At 32.4% G+C, this 12,595-nt stretch overlaps 1 pseudogene; it reads left to right on the plus strand.

Moving 5' to 3' along the window:
- The first annotated feature begins 11,022 nt into the window (after positions 1–11,022).
- Positions 11,023–11,965, plus strand: LOC149532375 (formate--tetrahydrofolate ligase pseudogene; annotated as a pseudogene).
- The last annotated feature ends 630 nt before the right edge of the window (positions 11,966–12,595 follow it).

Below are 12,595 nucleotides of genomic sequence, written 5' to 3' on the forward strand. Positions count from 1 at the left end.
AACAAGTAATGCATGCCAAGCATGACATGTCAAATAGTGCATGCCGAGTGAGATACTTAGTATCTGCCAAGTCACTCAAGTGCCAAGTGATTTAGATGACAAGTAATCAATGGATGTTGAGTCATTCAGATGTCAAGTCTTGGCATTGAAGTTGCAATTGATGTTGAGCATCAGATACTTCATGTCCCAAGTAATATAGTTTTGACCTAGTTGTTTGTAATGGCACAAACTACTATGTAAACCATTTTGGAGCGTACTTGAGGATTGTTTTGCAATGCTAGATTATAAGAACAAATCTTAAATGAGAATCCCTGTGGAGATCATGCAACCAATCAGAAAAAGGGAAGGATTAAGTAGCAATATGGGTGAATCACAACCATTGATTAATACCTAACCCTATGTCACCTAGGTCTTCTTAAGGAGGAAAAATCCTAAACTTTTTAATTATGTAGAAGGAGAAAAGAGAGAAGTTTACATGCACAAATAGAGCATTCATAGTGATTAAGGTATTGTGAATTGAGATACATTGCATAATCAGTTATAAGAGAACATAAAGGAGGTTAAAGGACAGAAGATATATACATTTGATCAATAAGGATCAAGTACACATTAGGAAAGAGGCGATATGTTATCTAGCAATAGAGTGCTAACTGCAAGATCATTATTGAGACATTCTAATAGGTGAATCATTTAAATCTCTTAACAAAGTAGGCTTAACAAGTTGTTGTAAATCCTTTAACAGGTGCTTACTTCATTGTAAATTAAAGTCCTTTTATTAGGCACACTTCTAATAGGGTGTTGAAATACTTTGACATGGTAAGATCTAACAATCTTGTAATCCTTTAACAAGGAAAACCTTTCACACTCTTGTAGATCATGTTTTATGATCAAACATTGTAACCTTCATTAGATACACTTTATTACTGTAGTGGTGGAGATTTGTGGATTTTATCCCCACCCTAGTTTTACCTTCTCATCAGAGGGTTTCTACGTAACCAAATATCTTGTTTCATACATGTGTTGAATGTTATTTGCTTTCATACTATGGATGAATATGTTTAGATAGTTATTTTAGTTTGCATGCAAATTGTGAGATGGATGTGTGGTGAATAAATTTATGGGTAAAGATTTGAAGGACTAATTCACACACACCCCCCCCCCCCCCAGAGTTTAATTTCCTATTGTATTTCCAACATATTGATATGCTTCTTCCACATTATCCAATTTCAAAAAACTTATCTCATCTCAAATTCCAGTTCTCAAACTTTTCAAGTACCTTGTAACTTTCTCAACCTCATCATTAACATGTCCAAATCTAATGTCTAATCTATAGAATACCTTGAAATGTACTCCTTCACAATCATGTCCTTTTGTCTCTAATTTTAAATATTCCTCAACATATTCACTTGATAATCAATAGGGAGGAACTTCTTCTTTAGTTTATTCACCATCTTAAGCTAGGTTCGTATGTTTTCTTTTCCCTTCCTTTTTCTATAAATTTGCAAATGCTCCCACTAAAGTAGGCCATGACCTTTCAACTTATATCATCTTAAAATGGAAGTACTTCCATGTTAAGAATTTATAGCCCTCTGAGTAAGTGGTCTGGGGTCATGTCAAGTGCCTTGAATAGGTCTTTGCATGGATCTGACCTTTTTCCCTATTCTACTTTTCTCCCTCTATTTCTCTAAGCCTTTTTCTAACAACTTTCTTTGAGAAATTGAAGACTTTGACTTTCTAGGTCATGGACAACTTGATGGGTCAAGGTCAACCTCAACCCTAACCTAGGTCAGTGTCGACCTTGACTTTGACCTAGGACAGAGTCAACCTCAACCCTAACCCCAGGTCCAAATTTCAAGTTCAGGAGGTTTCATGATATTGGGCTTTCAAAAAATTTCATTTTCCCATTTCTGAGTCAGTCGTTTCAAATTTTGGAATGGTAAAATCTTAAATTACATTTAATCTAGGTCCATTTCTAGGGGTTAATATTAATTGGGATTTAATTTTCCAATTTTGGCCTCTCTAGAAGTTTGTGACCTACATCACTATATAAGCATGCCTCCTCCTCTCATTTTCCAAAAAAAAAAAGATGATAAGGGAAGATATCAGGCAATCCATTATTTCAACAATCTAAAAAAACAAAAGCATTCCATCAAGAATCCAAGCTATTGTCTTCATTCAAGTTCTCTAGTGAAGATCAAGGATTTAAGCATTCAAGTCTTTGAAGGGATTTGGTTCAAGCATTCAAGATTCATCATTCAAAACCCTAGATCTAAACATCATGGTGGTGTGATATTCCTTTGAGACCCTTTGTTCATATTCAAGATCTATTCATTCTTCTCTCAAGGTGGATTCCAATCATACAATCATACAATATATATATATATATATATATATATATATATATATATATATATTGAATATCATAGCTTAATTGTTAGATTTACTTCTACTACTTGCTAGCATTGTCTATTTCAATTCCATTATCAAGGTTGATTCCAAACTAGGGTTTGACCAAGTCAAAACCCTCATCCAGAGAAACAAAACCATTTTTCTTGTAGGTACAAGTACAAGACAATGAATTGAAGTTTAGATCTAGATACCCTTTTCACAAACTTTTGAGATCTACTAACAAAATTTTAGTCAGAGTAGTGTAGGTCAAGGTCAAAAATAAAGGGGTAAGATTGTGCCTTGTTATCAAGGTCAAAGTTGACCTGACCTCAGAAAGACAATTTTTTTCTGATTTCTATTTGTCTTGGCATTTCTAGTCCAGAGCAAGTTGCAAAATTCCCTAAAATTATACATAGACATTAGAAATAAGCATTTTCCAGATTTTCCCTACTTTGAGGTTATTATTTTTCTTTTATTCATTCAAAATTTCAAGTACATTATTTCTATAGTAGATTATACGATTTCCTTCCTTCTTCATATTCTCCACCATTTGATGCATTTGTGCATTGATCATTTCTTTATGAATAATCAATCTAGATCTTTCCTTTTGGGAATTTGGGTTAAGGATTGGTCCTATATTCCCCCTCTTACATCATGTATCATATGTTCCCATATTTTTACTCTATTAATTTTGGTGAACCCAAAAATCTTACCCCTTTTCTTTTGTGGATTTAGATGCCCTATTGTTTTTAGTGTAGGTATTTTCTTGCATTAAGATTGGATTTAGTTTATGCTATTTCATTTTAAGCTTTCCCCTTTTCTTTTATAGATTTAGATGCCCTATTTTTTTTAGTGTTAGGTATTTTCTTGTATTAATATTGGATTTAGTTTATGCCATTGCATTTTAAATTCAAAAATACAAAAAAATATGTATATATTCAATTAAATACAAAAACATTTCTTACATTTCATTTACTATGAAGATTATTAAGATGCTTTGGTGTGTGGTCATGTTCCCTATTACCCTTCCTTGAGCATCTCTTTACCATACCTATGATTTTTATGACAGTATCATCCACTTTATAATGTTGATGATTCTTCATCTTATTCTCACTTAAGCTTTTGTGAATTGACCGATACTAGTCTTCCTACATTCAAAACTTTCATTAAAGATTCATGTGGTAGACTATTTACTCTCTCAGATTATGTGAAGAATTTGGTAGATGTTACACCATCTCCTAATCTTTTGAATCCTAATCCTATCATTCCTAATTTGATTCCTAACCTCCCTATTCCTAATCTGATGCCTAATTCTCTATCTATTAATCCTAGTTCTTCCCATACTTATGATGAAATTCAAGCTATAGTTCAAGATGCAGATGTGCAAGACTTTTTTGATTTACCTTCTCCTCTAATTCATGATGATATTAAAGAAAAGGTTAAAGAAAATTATTCAAAACCTATTATTCTAGCTTATACAACTTTTACTCATGGACATGATAAACAATCACCTCCTATGGAAGCTTCACATGATATGTAAACTATAGGATATAATATGATAACTAAACAAGGTTATAGAGGTTTAGGGCTTGGAGTTAATGAGCATGATATCAAGTATCTAGTTCATATAGCCCCTAAACAGGATTTGCATGGTGTTGGTTATTCACGATCTCAAGTCAAGGTAGGTGATGTTGATCATCATTCTCCTCTTCATATTCTTCTCCCTACACCTAAAATAGATAATCTTGCTACTTGTCAAGATATAGCTAAGAAGGTGTATGTTCAATCAACTTCCTAATTGTAAACATTTCAAATTGTATGTTCGAGAAAGAGCTACTTTAGGAATTATATCTCACTCTCGTGTAGTTTTATAATGCCTTCATAATTTTGATATAGGGGATTCCCTTCATTCTAATATAATATAGGTCTCTTATCCTTTTGTCTCTAGACTAGGGGGCAAGAGGTGTATTTCCATCTAGTCTCCTAGGATCCATTAGGCCTTTTATTGGGCTTAATTGGTATTCTTTCTTCCTATTTTTTCTATGATTTTGTATTATGTTTATAATCATTCATAGAATCTATTCATATCTTTTCTAAGACATTTATTTTGAAAAGTTATCCTTGTCTTCATCCCTAGGGGACAAGGTTCTTCCTTCTTTCTCTTTGTCTTGGGAACTACTTTCCTTGGCTTAGTGGTACTTATTTATATTGCAATACTATTTCATCATACTAACAAATGCTTTGATTATGGATAACCTTTTTATATGAGAGGTTTTTGTCCAAGCTCATCACCTCTTCTCTATGTTTTAAATTATGTTCATTATAAACTCTTACCCTTGCTTTGGTGTTAGAGTTGTTTTCCTCATTCCAAAAATTCCTCTTCCTCTTCTTTATAGGGTTCTCGATGATTGAATCTTTTTTCCCGCTTGGTTTATCTTTGAAAGATGATATTTTATCTAAAAGCACTTCTCTATGGTGGGGGTCTTGTTGATAAGATCTATTTCTTAAAAGATCATTTTTCCATGAGTGACATATCCTTTTCACAATTATCTATACTCTTAGATGTAGGGGTCAATATCCCTCATTAAAAATATGGTATACATAATTGTTAAACATGATATCTCCTTGCATTGTGAAGTAGGTATCCTCTTTCTCTTCCTTATCATGACTAGTAGACAGACACAATGAGGAGGCAGACATACATAGGGTCTCCCTTATACTATAGTTTTTCAAATTACATGCTAAATCTTGGAAGGTAATACACATAAGTTGCTAAATCCTTAAGAGACATGCATTTTTTAATTTTCAACTTGCTAAATCTTGGAAGGTAATGCACATAAGTTGCTAAATCCTGAAGAGATAGACATTTTCAATATGTTAAATCTTTTGAAGGTAACACACATAAGTTGCTAAATCCTGAGGAGACACACATTTCATATTCATAGTGAATGGGTATTCTAGAAGTCATCAGAAGACACATTAAAATTGTAAGCACAATTTATGGGTGAACTATCAAGTTTGGCCACTTGTTTGGCTCTCCCTCGGTGATTTATGGTAAGGTGGGCATCTTATTGGGTGAGGTAATCACTTCTTCTTTTCTCTCTTTTCCCTTTGATGCTAGTATGACTAGATCACGAAGCTATGTTATTTATCGTATTTCTCTTGTATTTCTTTCTTGTAATCATTTATGCTTTTATGATAGTTTTCCAAATATGATATTAGTATGAGAAATATTTCCTAGAAAGGTTTCTTGTGCTAGTTGATTTGGGTTTGTTTAGTACTAACCCTTCTTTTCTTTTTTACACCCTTGTGTGTGTGTGTGTGTGTGTTGAGTTAGAATCCTTAGCCTAGGGAATTGTATCCTTAGCTAAGTGTTATGTTATATTATTGTGAATCCACTTGGATCTCTTCTTTCTTCTCCTTTACCAAGAGTTTGCATTGAATCCATAATCTTGCTAAAGTGGGGGCTAAATGTATCATCTTAATATAGAAGCACTTCAATGTTAAGAAAGTTTAGCCCTTATAGTAAGTGGTCTAGGGTCATGTCAAGTGCCTTTAATAGGTCTTTGGATGGATATATCTTTTTCTCCCTATTTTTCTTTTCTCCCTTGTTTACAGCCTCTTTCTAACAACTTTCTCTGAGAAACTAAAGACTTTGACTTTCTAGGTCAAGGAAGACTTGATGGGTCAAGGTTGACCTCAACTATAAATTAAGGAAGAGTTGACCTCGACCCTGACCCTAGGTCCAGATTTCAAGTTCTGAAAGTTTTTGGATATCGAGCTTCAAAAAGTTTCATTTTCTCACTTCTAGGTCAGCTGTTTCAGATTTTGGAATGGTAAAGTCTTAAATTTCATTTAATCTAGGTCTAATTCAAGTGGTTAAGATTAATTAGGATTTAATTCTTGAATGATAGCTTCTCTATAAGTTTGTGCCCTAGATCACTATATAAGAAAGCCTCCTCTTCTCATTTTCTAAAACAATTAAGATGATAAGGGAAGATTTTAGACAATTCATTATTTCCACAATCAAGCAAGATCAAGAAAGTACTACATTGAGCATCCGAGTTATTATCTCCATTCAAGTTCTCTATTGAAGATCAAGGATTCAAGCATTGCAGTCTTTGAAGGGATTTGGTTCAAGCATTCAAGATTCATCATTCAAAACCCTAGATCTAACCATCATGGTGGTGTGATCTTCCTTCAAGATCATTTGTTCATCTTCAAGATCTATTCATTCTTCTCTTAAGGTGGATTCCAAGCATACAATCATGGAGGTTTTGATTTGCATTTTCTAATGTTATGTTCAACCTTTCATATCAACATACTTGTTTACATTTCAAATACAATTGCATATTTATTCAATATCATAGCTTCATTGTTAGATTTATTTCTACTACTTGCTTGCATTCTCTATTTCAATTCTATTATTAAGGTTGATTTGAAACTGGGGTTTGACTAAGGAAAACCCCTTATCCAAATAAAAAAAACCATTTTTCTTGTAGGTAGAGGTACAAGACAATGAATTCAAATTTAGATCTGGATACCCTTTTCTATGAATTTCTGAGATCTACAAATAGAATTCTTGTTGGAGCAATCCAAGTCAAGGTTGGAAATAAAAGGGGTAAGATTGTGCCTCATTGTTAGGATCAAAGTTGACCTAACCTCAAAAAGAAAAAAGTTTTTTGGGTTTTCAAATCTGGAACAAGTTGCAAAATTCTCTGAAACTGTGTACATACATCAGAATCGACATTTTCCAAATTTTCCCTACTTTGACTTTAGTATTTTTCTTTTATTCATTCAATATTTCAAGTACATACTTTCTAAAGTAGATTATAGTATTTCCTTCTTTCTTCATATTATTCATTGTTTGATTCATTTGTGCATTGATCACTTCTTTGTGAATAATCAATTTGGATCTTTCCTTTTGGGAATTTGGATTAAGGATAGGTCCTATATTCCCCCTCTTACATCATATATCATGCCCACACATATTTTCATCCTATTCACAACTTAGTAACAACTATTTTCACATTCCTATTATTAGAGGTGCCTTCAAATTCAAAGAATTATTCCATCTTAGAGATCCAATCTTCCATCATAACTTGTCACTTCAACAACAAGCTTTGAATTTTCCCTAAACAAGACTCACAATAATCTTTCCTCATCATATTCTCCTTCAAGATAAGGATTAGGGTTTGGTGCTCCAGGTGCTCTTTTGTTATCATCAAGATGTACTCTTCCTTTGGCTTTTCTCCATACCATCTAATCTAGATATAATCTATCTCAAAGTCTCCATAATCTGGCTACTAGATGCACACCTAACTATCAAATCACCTTGCTGATTAAACACATACAAAAACACCAAGGGGAGAGAGAAATGATAATATCTAATAGACTCAATAAATGATCTACAAAAATGCCTGACTATGAGGGCTTCCAGGTTGTGACCAAGAAAATAATTTACCAATTACAAATCAAGATCCATGATCTCACTATCAATTCAAACTCTATACACTTTCCCTTTCTATTCCTCTTGTGAAAACTGCTTAACCTAATCCTAGACACCTTTCATTATACTTGAAAAAGCACCTTATAGAAGATTCTAGATCTTCACATTAGGGAAGATTGGCCATATAACAGTCTACACACATCCCAATGCATGATCCTTACGTTAAATGCACAAAATCACAAATTAAATAAATGAACAAGTCAGCTCACAAAAGAACCAAAAGATAGAGAGACTTGGCCAAAGAAATACTTGGACATGATTGAGAATCAAGCAAAATGACCACTAAATAGGCTCGACCAATATAGAAGTCGATGAATACTAGCACTCACTCAACCAACACTAGACTCAAACTTGATCGAAGCTACAAATTAGCCAAAACAAAATTTGAACTTATTTGAAGCTAAAACTTAGCCAACACTAGACACGAACTCGATCAAAGTTGCAACTTGACCAATATTGGAAATCAACAAAACAACAAAGACAAGTAGGATAAAAAAGCTAACCAGGATACTCCTCTATTAATGGGGCAATTAATGTGGGAGTCACAAAGATTAAATGAATGCATTATGGAAGGTCAACATTAGGTTTAAGAGATATTAGGACCTTGATATTCGTATTAGGTATAAGAACATTGGATTAGTCTATTCTCAAAACTTTACCGATTAGTTTGAGGGCTTGGGGATCAAGTTTAAGAGAAATGTTATCAATAATCGACTTCCTAGGGCTTCACAATGAAAATATTTCATCATGGGAGGTTTCCATAGTCTAGGGAATTGCACAAAACTTGAAGGGTCCGCCTTCAAAACTGTTTATCCATAATGACTTTTTTTAATTTAGGATCATAGAAAAACATAAAAAGCCAATCGTTTTGGAGCATTCTACAATAAGAAAAGTGGTATCCCATCTTTTGCCCCCAAGATTTTGCTACCAAGCATTTAAGTAATTTCTTGACAAAATATTAGTAATACCTAAAGAAGAAAAAAATATTGCCCTACTTCTAAGTCAAGGTTTTTCCTGTTCTATTGTAGACAACATTGTAGGAATCTTACCTCCATCTCCTTCACTAGTGGGAGCTCCTTGGCAAAGCTTGAGATGAACTTGGCTCCTTGTGGAATGGTTGCTGGTTTTGGATTGCTTGCTTGAATGAGTGGGATTTGGTTAGTCTTTCATGTTCTCCATTTCCACTTTTTCCTCTATCGACTATGACTTCTGCAACAATAACTATTTCTTTAACTAGATTGTTTTTGGCTTTGAAATCTCTATGATTTCCTTGTTTATCTCTACATTCCTTTAGATTGACATTAAAGCCCTGATTATTTGTATCTGTGCCCAAAGAAGTAGAGGCAATTAATGGCTCTATGTCCAAATGAACAAGGGAGGGGACAAATTAAATTCAAAACCCAACCAAGTTGCAGAGCCAAGAAACTTTTTAATTCAAGAGTTTTTTACCATTATTATAGATTTTGTATATTATATGTTTTTTTATAATTATTTTATTTTGATTTCTAATATTTTTATAATACTAACTATAAATCTCATATGTTAAAATATAATGATTACTTTATTTAATAATGTATAAAAATGTTCTATGTTGGTAAAAAATGATAAAAATATAAATGTAAGAAATTGACTACTTGATCTCATCTTCCACACTACTAATATCTTAAAATTCAAAATTTCTTTTAAATATATCTTAAATTTTTTTGCTTATCTAAAAGTAATTGTTCTTATTTTCTTACCGTATATTAGAAAATTTATAATTTTATAAATTATCTTATTTTATTGCATATATTAAAATTTTAAAATTACTTAGCCATTATAAGGTTTTGGTAATAAAAATCACCTTGATCATCTCCAACCTATCTAAAATATTAAATTTTTCTTAAATATATTTAACTTATCCAAATTAATAATTATAAATTTTACTACTTTATTTTAAATAATTAAAATTAATATAAAATTTATCTATTAACTTTTACTTATCTAAAATAAAAAATATTTATAAATTTAGAATTTATAGCATTATAAATATATTAAGAATAAAAAGTTATAAATATAGTATCTAAAATAACAAGAGCTCTAGGAGAGCTTAATCCTTGCCTTATGTTATAGGTGAAACGTATTACAAATTTTTAATAGTATAAAGTATTAAATGTATGTGCAAGCAGGAGATTTTTTTACATTGGATATTAAGTAATTTTGAGGAAATTAACGTAACAATGACAAATTAATCTAATACATCAATGTTAAAAATCTAATGTGAATTAATTAATAAGTGTATTGATTATTTGATTTTGATAATGTAATGATGAAAAATTCAAGAAATCAATAATAAAATATAAATTATTTGTGAAGAAAATAAATTAATATTTGCGTTTACATGTTATCAAGTTGTAAGTTTTAAAAAATTTCTCTAATTTTGGTTCCATTATTGGAATTAATTTAATTATTATTTACTTTAATTTAATTTAATTTTAATTTATGTTGCCCGGATATCAAAATTTGCCTGAATCCTTGCCTTTCTGAGCTATGGTAATTTTCAGAATAAACCTCATTTTAAACATTAAAATGGTCATTTTCTCTCAGATTTTTTGAGATATTTCACCCTTCAAGTATCTTTGGCTTGTTTTTGACTTCGTCCAACACTTCAAATTTTTAAAATCCGGTTCCCAAGTAAAAAATTCTCGCAGGTTAATCACAGGAACCAAATTACGTATTTTCAACTTCATCATTAACCATTAACCTCTAAAAAGGTTAAGAACAATTGCCAAAATATGTATTTCACTTCAAAATCTTAGCCATTAACCTCTCTATAAAAAGGTTAAGATAAGTTTGCAAAATTAACCTTTTAAAAAGGTTAAAGTTTAGGGGTCAAAACACGTATTTCGAACCAAACCATTAACCACTAACCTTTTTTAAAAAGATGTTAATGTTTGAGTCCAAAACACGTATTTTAAAGATAGTTATCAACCTACCTCCTTGCCCATTTGAAAAAGGTTAAAAATTAAGAGGTTAATTAACCTCCATGAAAGTTGTTCTAAATGCTCATGACAAATGTAAAGAAGCAATGGTTGCAATGCCAATGTTGGGAAATAGATAAAGAATGTTGAACAATCGAGAGAAACATGATTGATGAGCCTATAGCAAATCTGACCATAGACATGGCATGTAATTTGTTTAACCAAGCTTTTTTTTTTGTTTTTTTGTTTTGTTTTGCTGACAAGATTGCACCAAAGCTAGTAGGTCTAGAAGGATTGGTTGTGACAGAAGCAAGGTTCAGCATATTGGTACAAAGAAGTTCATGAATATAAAGTGTAGATATAATGGTTTGAAGCCTCAATTTGTTGTTTTAGTGGCCATAGTAAGAGCCCTCAAAATGCATGGTGGAGGACCAAACAGGTTTGTAGGAAAACCACTAGATCGTGCTTATGTAACATAGAATGTAGCATTGATTCAAGCAGGCTATGTTAATCTAGCCAAGCACTTAGAAAACATCAAATCATATGGAATTAATGTTGTCATTGCTATCAACATGTTTGCCTCTAACATAGAGGCTAAGGTCAATGCTATGAGAAATGCTGCAATGGAAGTTGGTGCTTTTGATGCTATTGTTTGTACGCATTGTACACATGGTGGAGCAGGAGCAATAGATCTTGGTGTTTCAATTCAGAGGACCTTGAGAAACGTAATAGATCTTTGTAGTTTTTGTACCTTTTGAACATTAGTATCAAAGACAAAATTAATTTGATTGCCAAGTCATATGGAGCAGTTTTAGTCGAGTATTTAGAGCAGGCTGAGAAGCATATTGAAACATATACCCTACAAGGGTTCTTTGGACTTCCAATCTCCATGGAAAATACACAATATTCTTTTTCACATACTGCTTCGTTAAAAGGGGCTCCTTCTGGTTTTACATTACTAATTAGAGATGTAAGAGCTAGTGTTGGGGCAAGATTCATCTATCCTTTGATAGGAACTATGAGCACAATGCCTAGGCTACCTACATGACCTTGCTTCTTTGACATAGATGTAGACATCGCAATAGGAAGGGTCCTAGGTCTATCCTAGGGATGTGTAAAATATATTGTGGCTTTGTATGTGACACTCAAAGTTCATTTCATTGGAATGCTGAGATGAATTGGGGTATGATCAATAACTAAATTGAATAAAGGATCATTTATTAGAATATTCCATCAATGCTAGGCACTAACGGTTAGTTATGTGGTTTAACTTTATATTCTATATTTATCATTTAATCTATTTGGGAAGAGTAGAAAAATTTCCCTGACATTGTTGTAATTGAAATTCACAAGCTTTACATCTTTGGACAATCACATTATAGATATACAATTGTGAAGGTGGGCGTAGATACAGACTATAAAGTGAGCCTTGGAGCATGGTCCCAGGATAAAAATTCAAGTGAAGAGTTGCGCGTTGGGGCAGGTCTAACAGAACCATATAATGAAGCATGGTGTCTTGTTGATATTATGAAGCAAGTGGCACTATTCTCAGATTGTTACCGCAACACTTAAGCCCTGATAGTGAGCATAGAGGTGTTGAAATTAAGTCAAGTTTGTTATTAGTGACAACACTTATTTAGATTATATATGGAAATTGAGCTCATTGAATAGTCTATAGTGTTTGCCATGTAATTTAGTAGCCATCGAGCTTTACTGTTCCTACCGAGCATTCTAGTGG

The sequence above is a fragment of the Cupressus sempervirens genome, chromosome 10 (assembly GCF_028749045.1).
Source record: "Cupressus sempervirens isolate cs-2001-9-10 chromosome 10, ASM2874904v1, whole genome shotgun sequence".
Classification (NCBI taxonomy): domain Eukaryota; kingdom Viridiplantae; phylum Streptophyta; class Pinopsida; order Cupressales; family Cupressaceae; genus Cupressus; species Cupressus sempervirens.